Below are 18,589 nucleotides of genomic sequence, written 5' to 3'. Positions count from 1 at the left end.
CTAAAGCTAAAATCAATAAATGACCACACAAGATCAATGAACAGTTCACAAAAGATATTGAAACACACAGTTCTAGGTTTACAATATAATTAATCTAATTAAATATAGCGACAAAACCCTTTCCATATTCAAAAGAATAATCTGCATAAAACAGAGTCCAGCTATAGCATAAGCATGTGCTTGTGGTAACACACAAACAAACAAACAAACAAACAAACAAACAAACACACACACACACACACACACACACACACACACACACACACACATACACACACATTGTCTTTTTATAGTGGTCATACTAACACACACGCACACACACACACTGTCTTTTTATAGTGGTCATAGTAACACACACACACATACACACACTGTCTTTTTATAGTGGTCATAGTAACACACACACACACATACACACACTGTCTTTTTATAACAACACAGGCTACACGTGTGGTGGGAGGGTTGCTGCCTTATTAGAATATTCAACGACTAGATGTCCATACATACATACATACATACATACATACATACATACATACATACATACATACATACATACATACACACACATACATACATACTCTTTTTATAAAACACAGGCTACACGAGTGGTTCGAGGGTTGCTGCCTTGTTAAAATAGTCAACTAGTTGCCCAGTATTTGACACAATGATACAGCTGTTGTGTGAGTTTTCATTTTAAACAGTGTTGACGCTCAAGCAGTTGTCAAACTATATGATCATTTGATACAATCATCTCGCACTCTAGAGGATCAAATGTATACATGAACACTGACTCAGACACACATAGCAACAACATACATCACAGAACTCATTCACAATCAATAATCAATCTCTGACTAAACACTAGGCTCCTGTCTAGCAGATGTCTACAGAAGCGGCCAGCTAGCTGCGCGTACCACCAGGAGAACCGGTTTACAACTGTAGTGAGTGAGTGAGTGAGTGAGTTTGGTTTAACGCCGCTTTTAACAGTATTCCAGTTATATCGCGGCGTGTGGGAGGAAAGCCCGAACTGATGCAGGTCTCAGACGTTTACCACTTCGGTGAAACCCACGAGCACGGGTATGGTGCTGACAAACCTAGGAACATAATCAGGGCGAACCGGGATTCGAACCCACAATCACATGTTTCTGGCGTGCCCAAGGGACGCAACACTGCACAGCGAATCGCGGCGCCTTAGACGACTGGGCCACCCGTGCCCCCCTTTACAACTGTAGGTCACATTGACCTCAGCATGGCCTTTGAGCCCCAACGACATATGCTGTTATCAGATGCACTGCGTCTAGCAGCATGTCGCTGTATCGATCAACGTTCATCTGCAACAAGAGGACATAGTGCCGTCTTTTCAGTGCTGACATAATCTAACCACAGCTATCAACCAAAAACATCAACTTTGTAAAATTACAAGGAAACTGGTAGGTTTTTGTCTATCTAAATCAGGCTTTAACAGAGCGTAATGGAAATGTCGGTGTTGAAGTCATGTGACCGCATTGCAGGACGTGCTCGCCCGCCTGCTTCCACTGTATATATATGTAGTAACTTTGCAGTGATTCATAATTCATGCATCTCCGAAAGATAGCCCCATGATTGTCTCCCTGTTGTGATTCTGTGGAAGAGTTATTCCCCAACGACCCATGATCGTCTCCCTGTTGTGATTCTGAGGCAGAGTTATTCCCCAACGACCCATGATTGTCTCCATGTTGTGATTCTGTGGAAGAGTTATTCCCCAACGCCCCATGATCGTCTCCCTGTTGTGATTCTGTGGCAGAGTTATTCCCCAACGGCCCATGATTGTCTCCATGTTGTGATTCTGAGGAAGAGTTATTCCCCAACGCCCCATGATTGTCTCCCTGTTGTGATTCTATGTCAGAGTTATTCCCCAACGCCCCATGATTGTCTCCATGTTGTGATTCTGAGGAAGAGTTATTCCCCAACGCCCCATGATTGTCTCCCTGTTGTGATTCTGAGGCAGAGTTATTCCCTAACGCCCCATGTTTGTCTCCCTGTTGTGATTCTGAGGCAGAGTTATTCCCCAACGCCCCATGATTGTCTCCATGTTGTGATTCTGTGGCAGAGTTATTCCCCAACGACCCATGATTGTCTCCATGTTGTGATTCTGTGGAAGAGACATTCCCCAGCGTCCCATGACTGTCTCCCTGTTGTGATTCTGTGGCAGAGTTATTCCCCAACGACCCATGATTGTCTCCTTGTGTGATTCTCAACATGCGGTTATATGAAGCCGTCATACAGATGTCCTATTGTCGACATATCTATATAATCACTCATGCCAAATGTTATGAACAAACAAAGTAATTAGACTGTTGAAAAAATAAAGAAAGAAATAGCCTGCCAAGAAAACCAAAAATTAAATAAAAAATATCTCATCTCGATAAAAATCCCATTTCATCAATATGTGTATACAACAAGTGGAAAAACTGAAACGTCTTCGATTTCTTGTTGGTAAAAAATGTCAAAGACAAAAAAGTATTTTCCCATTCCACACAAGCACGTCATATTCACTATTTACTCACCAACTTCTCACAGTTACAATGTTATGTGTTTCACCTTCTAGAGTTACAGTTGAAGATATGGACCATTTCCCTAAGTGCAGCATTTGCAAGCAACAGTTTTGATACCAAGGACCACCTCCCTGGTTGCTGCCATGTCTACATGCTGTATGTAAGGTCTGTCTTTCTGCTGCTGAGACAGGGACGTTGAAATGCTCGTCTTGTCACAAAGAATTTGATAAAGAAAAGCACAAGTTCTCAGAGGACAAAGTCAGGGCAAGAGAAATCTTCAACCTGATTGTCCTTCATCGTCCATCCGAGTTGCAATGCACTAACAAACAAGATGGCGGACAGGCTGTTGTGTGGTGTAAACAGTGCGAGGCTCTGTTTTGTGAAAATTGTCAAGTGGCTCACAGTGATATCAAAATCACAAATGGTCACACAGTTCAGACAATCGACCAAGTGGCACAAGATGGAGTCTCCATAGAAGCCAAGGATACTGTTTGCTCCACACACCAAAGGCATGTTGACTTCTATGATGCGACATGTGGAGTTCTGATATGTTTGAGGTGTACACGTGACGATCATGTTGGTCATGATGTTCAAGAAGTCAACGAAGCATTTCAATCCAAGCAACTTGAAATGAAAACGAAACACAATCAATTGTTGATCCATCAAGAATCCTCAAATGAATCGATTCTACAGATGAACAGCATTGAAGAAAAGGTTCATGAGAAATGCCGTTCCCTGCAAACGTTGAAAGTTCACACAATGTCTGAACTGAAGTCTCTTGTCGACCAGAGAGAGAAGGAACTTGACCTTGACCTGAGCACCTGCTTTGAGCACATAAGAAATGGAGCCAGGGAGAAGCAGCAGGAACTGGAGACGTCCCAGATGTCCCTGAACACCTCCCTGACCTACATAGAGAAGACCTTGACCTTGACACCACTAGCGTACCTGGAGCTCCAGGACACCATGATGCAGAGCGTGGACTCCTGTCTCTCTGAGCACGTGTCTGCTATGAAGCAGCAGGAAGCAGCAGCAGGTGTTGCGTTCTCCAGACAGGGTCTCCAGAGTCTCAAGACTGACATTGCCTCCTTTGGATGCTTCCTTACATCACCGGACCAAGAATCTCAGGCCAATCAGCAACAGGATAATCAAGGTAAGTCTTGAGTGAAGGACCAGGAATCTCACAATAGCCATCAACGGGACGATCCTGGTGAATCTGAGTTACCCTGATAGTAAGCTGTTTTCCTGCTAACTGATGAGATATTAATGAGATCATCATCCTTATTAACCTAAGGGAAGCTGAATTCATTTTTAAAATCGGCCAGATTTCGCTCTCAATATTTAAGTGACCCACAAGAGGTCATCATCCACAATACCCTGTAAATGTTACAAGACTATGTATGCATGTGTTAATAAGATGTATTTTTATATCCAGTGATGTCAAATTATGAGACCCTGAAAGTCAAATTTGAGAAGCTTGAGAAAAGTAAAGTTGAGCTTGAAAAAGCAGCTGCGGGGGTAACTATTTTCCTGTGTCATATTTCTTATCTATTTCCCCCCCCGTGATATTGATGGAATATTGCTAAAAGCGGCGTAAAACCAAACTCACTCACTTATCTATTTCCTTTGCTAAATATTAATGTTTTATTTTGTGATTTTGGTGACATATTTTTAATTCAACAATGACATGCATCCCATATATTGTAGGAAACATGTCATACGTCTAACCGAATCAGCCTTAGGAATACTCACCAACTTCATGTATGTCTTGTAACATAAGCATTCCGTATTCTATGCTTGATGCCAAAGGTGTATGATCCAATACCATTTCTTCAGTCTATATGTACCACAGTATTTCTATTTATCTAAGTCTGAACTACACTTACAGCATGTTCTTCAGGTCAAAACATTTTTGGTTTTCTTCAATATATATGTTTTTTTTATATTTCTTAGCTGTGCTTGTAAACGACTGACACAAGCTTTAAACATTTCTCCACTTCAGAAAGAAGAAATGTTAAGACACGAACTAAAGAGCAAAGAGGAAAATATCAAGGAGCTGACTCGACAGAAAGGTAACAGTATGCTCTGTCAGATGATTAAGGCATCTTTTTATTTTGTTAAATAATAAGAACTATTTTCATATTATGGAAACCTTAGGGAGCAGCTGATGCTAGTGTATCAAGAGATAATAAATTCATTATCAGGGCTACACATCGGTCTGCACCGGTGCAATACATTGGAAGTTGTGCCTTCTGTAGATGACATCGTATGCAGAAAAACGGTGTATTGTTTCTTTGACAACTGAAGGCCGATCGATGTGTCTGTCATGTCTTCCGCAACTTGCCACCTCCATGGCTATCAGAGTTACATTGTGTAAGAAAATGCTTGGATCGTCACTTGTCTGTTAAAATAAAAATTGTCAGTGCAGGAGAATAACTTGTCTAGATTAAAACCCAAACAGATTCCGTTGGTGTAAAAGGGCAAAAAGGCTGTGAAAATTATATGAATGGACCACTGAAAATTAGTACTGACACCATGTATTCGAGAAACTTCAATTTGCATTATCTATTAATTGAGTTGGTAGTTTAGTAGGGTTAAAAAGTACTGTTCAAGTGGTGTTAGACCCAACCTGCTCACTCACACGTCCAACATAGGAAGTCCTTGGACAGAGAACAATCTATCCAGAGTTCGCCACGTTGTTTGAATGGATGCGGACATCTATCGCTCCTTTGTGCCCCTTGGCAACTCTGAAGTTAAACTCCAAAGCTTTCAATTGGATTTAGTCCCTGGATTCCAATCCAGAATTCAGAGACAGCCTAAAAAATGTCAGAAATCCTTGCACCTCACCCTAGAAGACCTTGGTACATATTGATTATTCTGTGGCGCTGAATTGCTCAGAAGAGATGAAGGACTAAAGGCCAAGTGAAAGTTAACATGAATACCCCAATCAGACACATTATTATGCCTTAAAGTGAGATTGACCAATCATAGAGCAGATCTACTGACCCCTCATGAGTCCGTTTATCGTCAGTACAAATCCACGATGGTTGATACTGACCTAATATGAGACCGTATACAGTCAGTAACAGCCATTTTGGATTTTCAAACACCCACCTCACATATTTCACATGAACATTCTGGTACCGAAATTCGTTATTTGATTTTGTTTTTAGTATCATTAATTGTGATGTGCAAGGACATTAATCTGTTTTTTTAGATCACGTTCGTGTCTTTATTGATAAAGATTACAATTATCAACAAGGTTTGGCCTCTAAGGTTTGAAGAGTAGTCTCCCTTTGACCCTTCACGTCAACGTACGGTTATAAGTGTCAAGTTTTCATTTTGACATGACACGTGCGATATGGATGCCAGAGAGTGTAAACTTTTCGGCATAATAAATTCGATATGGTGTCTTTAGTTGCCGGACACGGTGTCATATTAGGTAAAAAGAAAAATGTAGGGCTCGGTTCGAAGCCCCGACCTTCCGCTCTCCTGACAGACTCTCTGTCCACTAGACTACTAGGCGGGCATGTGAATAGTCTTACGCCTCTTTTAGTAATATTCCAGCGGGGACCACCAGAAAGCTGAAGTTGTGATATGTTATCCCCACGTAATCCAGGCGAACACAGCATGAATGAGGGTCCATTTGGAATACACCAGCACAACTGCTAAGAAAGTTCTTCATGGCACTTAACGAACTGAATAACAGACCCTTTTTCATTACTACGACTGTTGTGCAAAGATGAGGTCACAAGCGTTGGATATCGACAGGGGCCCCCACAGTGATCATTTAGGTGTATTGATTTACAAAACATGTGATCTCTTGTCTTCAACCTTCATCTTCTCATCCAAGCATGTGTCAGTGGCCGATTCATACGGTTTTATTTCAGACATGATGCACAGACTGTTTGCTGAGGAGAGCAATGTAAGTATAAGGTGACAGTTATGCTCTTTCTTCTAGGAGGGAACTAAGTTTTAGAATTACCTTAAAGCTAAAAGGACAACAATGAATTGGATTGGATTTATTTAGTTTGATGGTCACAATTCTGCAACTGTTTTACATATACTTTTTAAGCCCTTGAACGACTGAATTATGAAAACCATCCTACATGTAGATTGATCGCATCATAATTTCAATACAATATCTATTGTGGAGCTATCTTGATACTTTCTTTTGTGAACTTTTATTTAGAAAGTGAAGACACAACAAACATCAATGGAGAAGTTTCAAAAACTAGCACAGCAGTTAGGTTTGTATCCATCCATCCATCCATCCATCCATCCATCATCTATCTATCCATCCATCCATCCATCCATCCATCTATCTATCTATCTATCTATCTGCCCCGATGCTACAAAGAGTAAGAAATGCACCTTATCACAGGTTTATCACGTACATGAGCCTGGATGAAGTTTCTAGGTTTATAAGCATCCATGATGGATTTCAGTGGATTTCATCCAAAGTGGTAAACATCTAAGACCCGTATCACGTCAGGCTTTCCTCCCACATCAAGCTGACACGCAGTAATGTAGCTAACATACTGTCGCAGTGGCGTTAAACCCAACTCACTCACTCTGTCTAGTCATCATTGTTAATGTCTTCATCTCATGAAACCACAAAGAAATTTACCTTATCACACCTCTCTTTGGTGTCTCTTCATTAACTATGTATTCATCATGTTATTAACCAGTATTTCAAGATGTTTAACTTCCAACATGGTATTAACTGGTCCACCTGCAATGTATACTCTGCAAATTTAAGAAACACAAAAGCAGTAAAATCGTAAATATCGAAGAGTGTTCCCGAAATCCATACAAACTTGATACCAAAAATGAATTTGTCATTTTTGCATGGATTGGGGTTGATTTGTGTGGGGAAAAAGAGGTACTGCAGAAATTTGGTGAAAAGAGGGAAAATCGTACAAACACAACCACGTGACAGCCTGGTGCCGAATCACATGTTTGGTTTTAATGTGTATGCCATCACAATCTTACAGCAAATGAACAGCGAAAACATGCCACGACTGGCCATCGGCCGACTGCATATAGGCGAATCCTCTTCAGCCGTAACCAGGTGTTTCCACATAGCACCAAGCACCATTACAAGACTGTGAAACCGTTATCATATCACGGGACATTACGTGACCTTCCCACATTCGGTCGACCACGTATCACTACCAGAGCACAGGGCAGAGTCATACGGCTACGTGACTTACGTGAAGAACCACCACGACCACCTATACAACTACGGCAATACCAGGATTACGTTGGATACCAGCCCAGACAGTGAGAACCCGTTTACCCCCTGAAGGTATTCGTGCCAGACGACCAGTTCCAGGGATCACATTTGACAGATCTGTATCGTCGGCTGCGACATCAATGGTGTCAAGGTCACAGAGTCTGGTCACAACTGCGATGGAGCAAGTTTGGTTTCGTGATGAAACATGAGTTTGGCGGTGGCAGCGTGATGATGTGGGCAGCCATCGCCTACACTGGTATAAAAGACATGGTGAACAAAGGGAATTTAACGGCACAGCGTTACATAGGTGAGATTCTTCGGCCACGCGTCCTTCCCTTTATGCAACAAGCGAACGTCATTTTCCAACAAGACAACGCCCGACCTGACACGGCAAGACTGACAACAACCTTTTTGAGGAATCACAATATCATGGCCAACAGGTCTCGGTATATAAAACCAAAACGACTGCGAGCACGTCAGCGATAACCACAGAACCTCCAACAGTTGGCACAAGCACTGCAGGAAGAATGGGTGAACATTCCCGAGGCCACAATTCGGGATCTGACTGCTTCCATGGGACGACGATGTCAGTCAGTTTTGCACTCTAAAGGTGGCAAAATAAGATATTGAGCACAGATGACTTTCACCTTGAAAATCTACTGTTCCATGTGTGCCATATAGAACAGGTTGTCAATGAGAACGAGACCCGTGAAGGTCCGGGATAGAGTAGGTCTTCCGCAACCCATGCTTGCCGTAAAAGGCGACTATGCTTGTCGTGAGAGGTGACTAACGGGATCGGGTGGTCAGGCTCGCTGACTTGGTTGAAGCATGCCATCGTGTCCCAATTGCGTGGATCGATGATCATGATGTCAATCACTGGATTGTCTGGTCCAAACTCGAATATAAATTTACAGACCGCCGTCATACCGCTGGAATACTGCTGATAGCGGCGTTAAACAACAAATAAACAAAAAAAAAACAAAAAAAAAAAACAATGAGAAGGATGTGTGCCAATTCTGAACAATCGATTACCATCACATAAAATATACATCTAAAACAACTTTGCATTTCTTTTTTTGCAGAGTATACTGATGATACGGATACGGCTTCTTGAAATTAATTATGAAAACAATAAATATGTAAGCGAAAAAATATATATAATTTTTTTTAATAAAGTTGCAACAATTCGATAAAGGGTTGAGACATATGGCAATTAAATGTAATTTATTCTCATTAATATGTCCATTTGTTGCGTAACAAGGAACAGCACCAGTTACGTAATATAGGACATGTTTTGTTCCTGTTTAAGGTGTGAGAGTCTCTGGTGATCTGTCCCTTGTCAGTGAGCAGAACCCAACAGGCGTGCCCCTCAAGCTCAACTGTAAGTCCGACACCTGTTTGTGATGAGAATCATTTACATATATATCTCAAACAAGTGTGTGTGTCTGTATGCGTGCATGCCTGTGTGGGGTGTTTTGTTTGTGTTTGTTATTTGTGTGCTGTGTGTGTGTACAGTGTATCTCTGTTTGTGTCGTTTGGTGTGTGTGTGTGTGTGTGTGTGTGTGTGTGTGTGTGTGTGTGTTTGGGACACAGTATGTGTGATGTATGATATGATATGGTGTGTGCATGAATGTGTGTTTCTAGTGTATCTGTGTTTGTGGTGTGCGCGTTTGTATATGTGTGGTGTTTGTGTGTGTGTGTGTGTGTGTGTATCTGTGTTTGTGGTGTGCGCGTTGGTATATATGTGGTGTTTGTGTGTGTGTGTATCTGTGTTTGTGGTGTGCGCGTTCGTATATGTGAGGTGTTTGTGTGTGTGTTTGTGGTGTGCGCGTTTGTATGTGTGAGGGGTGTGTGTATCTGTGTTTGTGGTGTGCGCGTTCGCATATGTGTGGTGTTTGTGCGTGTTTGTATCTGTGTTTGTGGTGTACGCGTTTGTATATGTGTGGTGTGTGTGTATCTTTGTTTGTGGTGCGCGCGTTTGTATATGGGTGGTGTTTGTGTGTGGTGTGTGTTTGCAGTGTATCTGTGTTTGTGGTGTGCACGTTTGTATATGGGTAGTGTGTCTGTGTGTGTGTTGTGTGTGTGTGTGCGCGTTTGTATATGTGTGGTGTGTGTGTGTGTATTTGTGTTTGTGGTGTGCGCGTTTGTATATGTGTGGTTTGTGTGTGTGTGTGTATCTGTGTTTGTTGTGTGCGCGTTCGTATATGTGTGGTCTTTGTGTGTGTGTGTGTGTGTGTGTGTGTGTGTGTGTGGTGTGTGCTTGCAGTGTATCTGTGTTTGTGGTGTGTACGTTTGTATGTGTGAGGTGTTTTTTTTTGTGTGTGTGTGTGTGTGTGTATCTGTGTTTGTGGTGTGCGCGTTTGTATGTGTGAGGTGTTTGTGTGTGTATCTATGTTTGTTGTGTGCGCGTTCGTATATGTGTGGTCTTTGTGTGTGTGTGTGTGGTGTTTGTGTGTGGTGTGTGTTTGCAGTGTATCTGTGTTTGTGGTGTGTACGTTTGTATGTGTGAGGTGTTTGTATGTGTGTGTGTGTGTGTGTGTGTGTGTGTGTGTGTGTGTGTGTGTGTGTATCTGTGTTAGTGGTATGCGCGTTTGTATATGTGTGGTTTGTGTGTGTGTGTGTGTGTGTGTGTGTGTGTGTGTATCTGTGTTTGTTGTGTGTGCGTTCGTATATGTGTGGTCTTTGTGTGTGTGTATGTGTGTGTGTGGTGTGTGCGCGTTTGTATATGTGAGGTGTTTGTGTGTGTGTATCAATCTGTGTTTGTGGTGTGCACGTTTGTATATGTGTGGTGTGTGTGTGTGTATCTGTGTTTGTTGTGCGCGCATTCGTATATGTGTGGTCTTTGTGTGTGTGTGTGTGTGTATCTGTGTTTGTGGTGTGAGCGTTGGTATATGTGTGGTGTTTGTGTGTGTGTTTGTGGTGTGCGCGTTTGTATATGTGTGGTGTTTGTGTGTGTGTGTGTGTGTATCTGTGTTTGGTGTGCGCATTTGTATGTGTGTGTATCTGTGATTGTGGTGTGCGCGTTTGTATATGTGTGTGTGTGTGTGTATCTGTGTTTGTGGTGTGTGCGTTCGTATATGTGTGGTGTTTGTGTGAGTGTGTGCGTGTGTTTTCAGTGTATCTGTGTTTGTGGTGTGCGCGTTTGTATATGTGTGGTGTTTGTTTGTGTGTGTATCTGGGTTTGTGGTGTGCGCGTTTGTATATGTGTGGTGTTTGTATGTGTGTGGTGTTTGTAGTGTTTGTATGTGTGTGGTGTTTGTGTGTGTGTGTATCTGTGTTTGTGGTGTGCGCGTTTGTATGTGTGTGGTGTGTGTATCTGTGATTGTGGTGTGCGCGTTTGTATATGTGTGTGTGTGTTTATCTGTGTTTGTGGTGTGCGCGTTCGTATATGTGTGGTGTTTGTGTGTGTGTTTTCAGTGTATCTGTGTTTGTGGTGTGCGCGTTTGTATTTGTGGTGTGTGTGTGTGTGTGTGTGTGTGTGTGTATCTGGGTTTGTGGTGTGCGCGTTTGTATATGTGTGGTGTTTGTATGTGTGTGGTGTTTGTAGTGTTTGTATGTGTGTGGTGTTTGTGTGTGTGGTGTTTGTAGTGTTTGTGGTGTGCGCGTTTGTATGTGTGTGGTGTGTGTATCTGTGATTGTGGTGTGCGCGTTTGTATATGTGTGTGTGTGTTTATCTGTGTTTGTGGTGTGCGCGTTCGTATATGTGTGGTGTTTGTGTGTGTGTTTGTGTGTTTTCAGTGTATCTGTGTTTGTGGTGTGCGCGTTTGTATTTGTGGTGTGTGTGTGTGTGTGTGTGTGTGTGTGTGTGTGTGTTTGTGTGTTTGTGGTGTGCGCGTCTGTATATGTGTGGTGTTTGTATGTGTGTGGTGTTTGTAGTGTTTGTATGTGTGTGGTGTTTGTGTGTGTGTGTGTGTTTGCATTCCACACAATCGGATTAAAATACTGATAAATATGGTCAGCTTTGCCGGGACCTGACTGTGACTTTAACACAAAACCGGGGATTCGACACAACCGAGCTCGAGACAACGAGGTTTGACTGTATATACGTTACCTATTTTCCGGTACACTTTCAGGCCCCCCACTCGAGTTCGATACAGGACGTGCAAACACCGATTTTGTAAAAGTATCAGAGAGATCCATGGTCAACCGTCCAAATCCAGATGACAAACCTGGTAAAAGAAAATTCAACAAATACAGAGGCACATGCGGTACAATGACTTTTCCTTACCAGATAGCCTCGTTACCAGCTCCTACTTCCGGTCCAGGTCGGCTCACCCACGCTTCCCAGTATGCCCGACCAGACCCTACAGATCCATACTACTACCAGGTTCATGTCAAAATGGGAAAATTACAAGAAAGCTGATCTTCGAAATCGGACTTTGCGAACCAAGGAAAGCGGATAATCGTTCGTTTCGCTTTTCAGAAGAGTACACCGATAGGCCTATGCTTATCGTCGGTTACTGTGACAGTGATAAAAATATTTGTACCCAGCAATGCTTTTTATGTTTGGACAATCCGTTCCATGTTGACGTATGGCGTCGTGTATGATGTCGTGAGAGGGAAGGTGGCGTTCGTTGACGTCAACAAGGAGAAGATACTCACAACGATATATGTCGGTGCCAAATACAGCCATCTACTCCCGTTGTTTGGCGTCCACGACAATGAGCAATTTACGGTGGAGATGACCTTGGATGAAGTCAAGGATGAGGACATCAATTCAAGGTTACGTGGTGTGATTCAGGAAGCTCTGGGACGCTGACCTTCAGTTGACGTTGGTCTAGAAGTCATTGGAGACGTTTCCTTTAACTCAGAGAAGAGTTTTGCTTGTGAGATCCAAAACCGGTAAGAGACACTCAAGGACCGACAATTTTCAGGGTTGTGCGGTTGAAATGAATAATGTGTTGCCTCATTTGGTGTGGGTAGGATGGTGTTGATTACTTGTTTCAGAAAATACTGGTAGCAATAGGTTAGCCTACGGTTGAACACACAGAAATCACAATATGTCCTAAAGAAAATTGTGTTGTGGGTTCCGAATATACTAGTAATTGTTTGTCTCAAAAATTATGTGTGTCTTAAAGACATAACCGATACATGTTTTCTTATAGTTCATATAGTTCATATAGCTCAAATAGCTCGTAGTCATTGTAAATATACTATGCATGTTACAACAATATACAGGCATATAATGTATATTGTCTACATAATTACTTCTTAGCTCTTTAAGACATTTACATGATGATAATACAAAGAAATCATCACCAATGCGGTTAGACTGACGAAGGTTACATTTTCCTTCTATGAAGGGAGTATTGTTCATCGCCCGACTTCTACTGGAAGACGATGAGTAACAGTGCGAAACTGAGATAATATAAATTGTAACAACTGTTGTTTGAGGAGCTTAGTGAAGTATGGTTCTGGAATCCATTCTGTTTTAACACTCCCGAACTTTTAGCTTTTAAAGAGTAAAATATTTCAAAATGTCATTTTTTTATAAATTGATCTTCAAGCATCCCCTTTACGTTATATTTAAAATAGTTTACGTTTAGAATTGTCTGCGCGTGCCATATATAAATTACCCCACAATCTGAAAGAATATTTTTAACAACATTTAACCATTTATTGATTTTGTCTAATTTATAATGTACATTAAACGATAGTTATACGTTTGATATAATTAATAAATGATACCAGTTATCATTTTTGCCCAAAACGTTACTACCCGGGTGTATTTCAACGTATAGCGGCTTCCTGCCTAATTCGGGGCGGTCGGGTAGCCTAGTGGTTAAAGCGTTCGCTCGTCACGCCGTAGACCCAGGTTCAATTCCCCACAGGGGTACAATGTGTGAAGCCCATTTCTGGTGTCCCCCGCCGTGATATTGCTGCAATATTGCTAAAAGCGGCGTAAAACCATACTCGCTCAATCACTCACTCCTGTCTAATTCACTATAAATCATGTAGTTTGGTGTACTTTTTTCTTAAGAGGCAATTTTCAATTTTATATTTGCGTAATATCTTGAAAATATGCACACCTCGCAACCTTGTAACAGTATTGGGAGTACAATAGCATCAAAGAATTTAGGTTGTGATGGTACTGATAAGTTGTCACTTCGCCTTCCTAATACATTAGGGCTGGGACGGGTAAGTCGGGTACTCGGGTCGGGTGGGTACTGAGCAGGAGCCGGGTACCCACAGGACTACCCGGACCCTTGGTTTGTCACGTAATATTTTGTTTTACGACAAAAATTATCTAAAATTCTATGGTTACACTTCAAGTCACTAATGTTCGTATTTTTCTGACCATGTACCCATTCCTTCTGACTTTTATATATTTGAATAAAAATATAACTTCAGTTAACTTCAGTATATGCATGACCAGAACGTTTTATACGTGTATCTAAAAACATTTTGCCAGGGCTCACTCAAACTATTCCCAATCAGACTTTTTGTACCCAACTCTTGAGACCTACAGTGGGTACACGGGTAGGGTCGGGTAATAGCGGGGTGGGTACCCGGGAAGTAAATTTGGACTCGCCCCAGCCCCCCACATGTATATAATAGACCGATTGAGCTGCTTCTTCTACCAGTGAATTTCGAGCATTTGTAAATATATTGAGTCTATGAAATATTATTCCAAGGTCGTCCTCATATTCCAGTTTTGTTCTGTAAATTTTAAAATTATTTACAGTTTATCACATGATGAATACGCAGGTAGCGATCTTTGTTGTGTGGGGTGACTAGTGGTCGGCTAGTCCTGAGTCTTTCTTACCACTATCTGCGGGTATCATGACACCACCCTGGTGATAGTTCGACCATCCTGGCAGCGGTGTCATGTCCAACTCCCAACTGCAGCATATCTTTTTCTTGTTTGTCTGTTGTTTAACGCCACATACAGCAATATTCCAGCTATATGACGGTGGTCTGTAAATAATCGAGTCTGGAAAACCATCCAGTGACTGACATCATGAGAATCGATCAACACAATTGGAATACGATGACATGCATCAACCAAGTCAGCAAGCCTGACCACCCGATCCCGTTAGTAGCCTCTTACGACAAGCATAGTCACCTTTTACGGCAAGCATGGGTTGCTGAAGACCTTCACGGGTCGCAATGGAATCGGTTTCGGCAGAGAGTCGAGACTATTCTCGTGCGTTGACGTCTTGAATTGTATCTATATTCATCATGTCACCTTGATGCACGTGCATTTTCAAATTTGGTAATTTTCACGGAATACGATGAACTAAAGCAACATTTTCAGTCGCACCCGTGTCTGTTTTCTTTGGACTATCGGTTGTGCGTGCTTAAAGAACATTATTTCGTGTTCTTATCCATTCTTATAAATCTGACCTTGGTACAGTATTGTTTGCTCGTCGGACTATTTTAACGCAGTACACATTGTGAAATATGTATCTTTTCAAATGTAGGTTGTTGACTATGTTGCCTTCATGATGTGGTTGACTCAATCTGTGTTTTTATATTTTATTGTGACACGAATTCGAATACGAATATGTGTATCTCTTAGATGTGTTTTAATTTGTACCAAATACACGTTGATATAGTTTTCGTTAGGCTATGATAGTCATTTTATTGATCTTTATAACTTGAAATTTCAACTGTCAAGTTAATGTGTCCACGTTATGTACTTATTGTTAAAACTATTAAACAGTAAATATTGCCTATCATAACGAGTGTGCTATACGTCACTGATTCAAGCCTGCTGTGATAATAAAACTATATTAACAACTATTTTGCCTCTGTGAGACTGCTCAAAGGAACAATGGAAGCCAACATTGATCATATCCTGGTCAGGGATCTTATAATGTCAGTTAATCTTTACCGATTCTGAGTGGAAGCTGAGTTGTTCATAGCGAAAGACGTTAAAGATAGCATTTTGATGGGAAATCCATGTCAATCTGCGGCAGGCATGGTATCACAGCGGGCTAGCACTATAAAACCGGCGACAGTTTGAAATAGTACAAGCAAGCAAACCCCCACGCATGCATGGATGTACACACGCACACAGGCACACACACACGTCGCTATATACATGGAATAATCTTGGGCGCGACTTCATACTTCATGAGGGGGCATGGACGGCCCAGACGTCTAAGGCGCCGCGATTCGCTGTGCAGAGTTGCGTCCCTTGGGCACGCCAGAAATCTATGATTGTGGGTTCGAATCTCGGTTCGACCCGATTATGTTTCTAGGTTTGTCAGCCCCATACCCGTGCTCGTGGGTTTCACCAAAGCGGTAAACGTCTCAGACCTGCATCACTTCGGGCTTTCCTTCCACATTAAGCTGACACGCCATGATATGACTGGAATACTGTTAAAAGCGGCGTTAAACCAAACTCAACTCAACTCAGACTTCATGTCTCTTACCTCTGATGTTCATAGTTCATGATTTGCAGCAATCAGCTACATTCCAGCTTTATCCCATGTTCGAGTCTGGGTCAGATAAACCAGTAGTTGACACTACTTGGCAGCACGAACAGTCTATGGCCATCGCGCTACGAAGACACACACACAAGTCACCAAGGGTGACCACCCGATACACTTCCGACGATTACGTTAATTGGGACAAAATATACGCTGGAATCACAGGGTTCGTGGAAAAGTTTGGAGAGTTGAAATAATGGGGTTTAAGGTGGCGTCCAAGTATTGCACTTAAATAGCGACGTGCATACACGTGCGTGCGTGCGTGCGTGCGTGCAATTGTGTGTCTGCTTGTACTAGTCCGAACTAATCCCGATGTTATAGTGCTATCCCACTGAGATACCATGCCGCAGTTTAACATTAATTCCCCACTCAGGCACAGAATACTGACTCCAAGCCGACCAGTCCTTGTTTTATCCCTTTGATGCCGAGCGCCAGGAAGGGTAACAAGGGTACCATCTTTCAACGTCTCTTGGTGGTTGTGGAAAGAGAAGGGTGTGTTGGTAATAGCAAAGAAAACGTAATGCTTCCAACGATCCCTCCCTTGAAGGACCTCTAAAGCTAGAATAAGAAACGGGCAGATACAGCAATCCCCCTACTCTTCCAACAAATGGATTTTGTAAATTCTGTACTAATTGTGTCGGAGACGAAAAGTATTTTCTACAAAAATGTCCATTTTATAATGATATTCGCCTAAATGAATTACAATATAGCTATAGATTTGCAGAAAATCCAAATATTAAAATCAAGTTTCTCACACCTCACCACTCCTATTGGTATAGAATGTGTTCTCCAAGTTTGAAAATAATCTATTCAGTAGTGTTCAAGTTATAGGTCGCACAAACAATGTCCTCAGAAGGACAGACGGACGGACGGAATTGCTTGGTATAACTATAAACCCCCGCCCTTTTAGGACAGGCGTATAATAATAGAATTGACCATGTCGCAACTGGAGCTAAAATATTAAAAGACTTACTCATTGTAATAGGCGATGGTGCGTCTCAACTGGAGGTTAATATTAACATTAACTCTAAATACTAGTATATGGATTTTGCACGTCTCAACTGGATCTGAAACATCCAAGGTAAGGTTATATGAGGTGTTGCATTTTGATATAGTCTTAATTTTGTTTTCGCAATAATTGTTTAGTAGTTATACGCAGATCGTTTCTTAACTGGATCTGAAACACTGACAGATTCTGTTCTTTATACCTCTAGCTTAGAGCTAGCTATTCTGTATTGGACTGGACTTAAAACGGTAAAAGACAAGCTCATTATAATAAAAAGTGGCGTGTCTCAACTGGACCTAAAACGGTAAAAGACAGGCTCATTATAATAAAAAGTGGCACGTCTCACCTGGACCTAAAACGGTAAAAGACAGGCTCATTATAATAAAAAAGTGGCACGTCTCAACTGGACCTAAAACGGTAAAAGACAAGCTTTTTATAATAAAAAGTGGCGTGTCTCAACTGGACCTAAAACGGTAAAAGGCAAGCTCATTATAATATAAAGTGGCGTGTCTCAACTGGACCTAAAACGGTAAAAGACAGGCTCATTATAATAAAAAGTGGCGTGTCTCAACTGGACCTAAAACAGTAAAAGACAAGCTCAATATAATATCAATATTAATATAGAGTCTTGAGTTTGTTTTGGCAATAATCCAGAAAGAGAACTCACTACGAAGGTCCATAGCTCGGAATCTTTGCACAGACTATTGCGCTAAATTGTTTGTCACACCGAGACAGAATGTCTCTTCTTTTATATAGGTAGCTTAGAGATATTCAGTATCTACCAATGTATGTACAAAGATCGGACTTCCAGACGACCTCAGCTGACACCACAACTGCCTTTCTACGGTAACTGGGGTATCATTGGGTGTGGACAGCACCCGCAACTCATTCTTACACTTCACCATGAATGCGGAAGGTTATACTTTCCCGCTACTCGGAACATTCTGACCAGCAAAATACACCCCTATATCTACTGATCACATTCTTCACAGGAAAGTCCAGCAAAGCATGGCTTTCTCAGAATGGAGCCCACGTGACCACGGACAGCTGTAGTGTGTAACCCATGTCCAGGCACCTTGGTCGTCTAGGTATAACCTACTATTGTAGACGGACACGTTTACATCCATGACAAATTATGTAGAGTTACAGTTAGAGTTATTGCCGAATTCAACCATACCATTGAAAAAAGATCTTACTGAATAATATATCTGCGTCGTCTAAGTGATCTGTCTAAACTTGAGATGAAACATTTAAAACCAAAATAATTCTAATGGAAAGTGGCGCGACTCGACTGGACTTTAAACATTAAAAAACAACTCATTATAACAGAATGTGGCACTTCTCAACTGAACCTGAAACAGAAAAAGACAAA

General features: G+C 41.7%; 1 pseudogene; it reads left to right on the top strand.

The window, feature by feature from the left end:
* The first annotated feature begins 1,340 nt into the window (after positions 1–1,340).
* On the top strand, positions 1,341–12,532 carry LOC139448394 (E3 ubiquitin-protein ligase TRIM33-like; annotated as a pseudogene).
* Positions 12,533–18,589: the final 6,057 nt, after the last annotated feature.

Source organism: Haliotis cracherodii, unplaced genomic scaffold, assembly GCF_022045235.1.
Source record: "Haliotis cracherodii isolate W230 unplaced genomic scaffold, xgHalCrac1.p SCAF_7, whole genome shotgun sequence".
NCBI lineage: Eukaryota > Metazoa > Mollusca > Gastropoda > Lepetellida > Haliotidae > Haliotis > Haliotis cracherodii.
The sequence above is the reverse complement of the archived record's forward strand: the minus strand, read 5'-3'. Positions and strand labels throughout refer to the sequence as shown.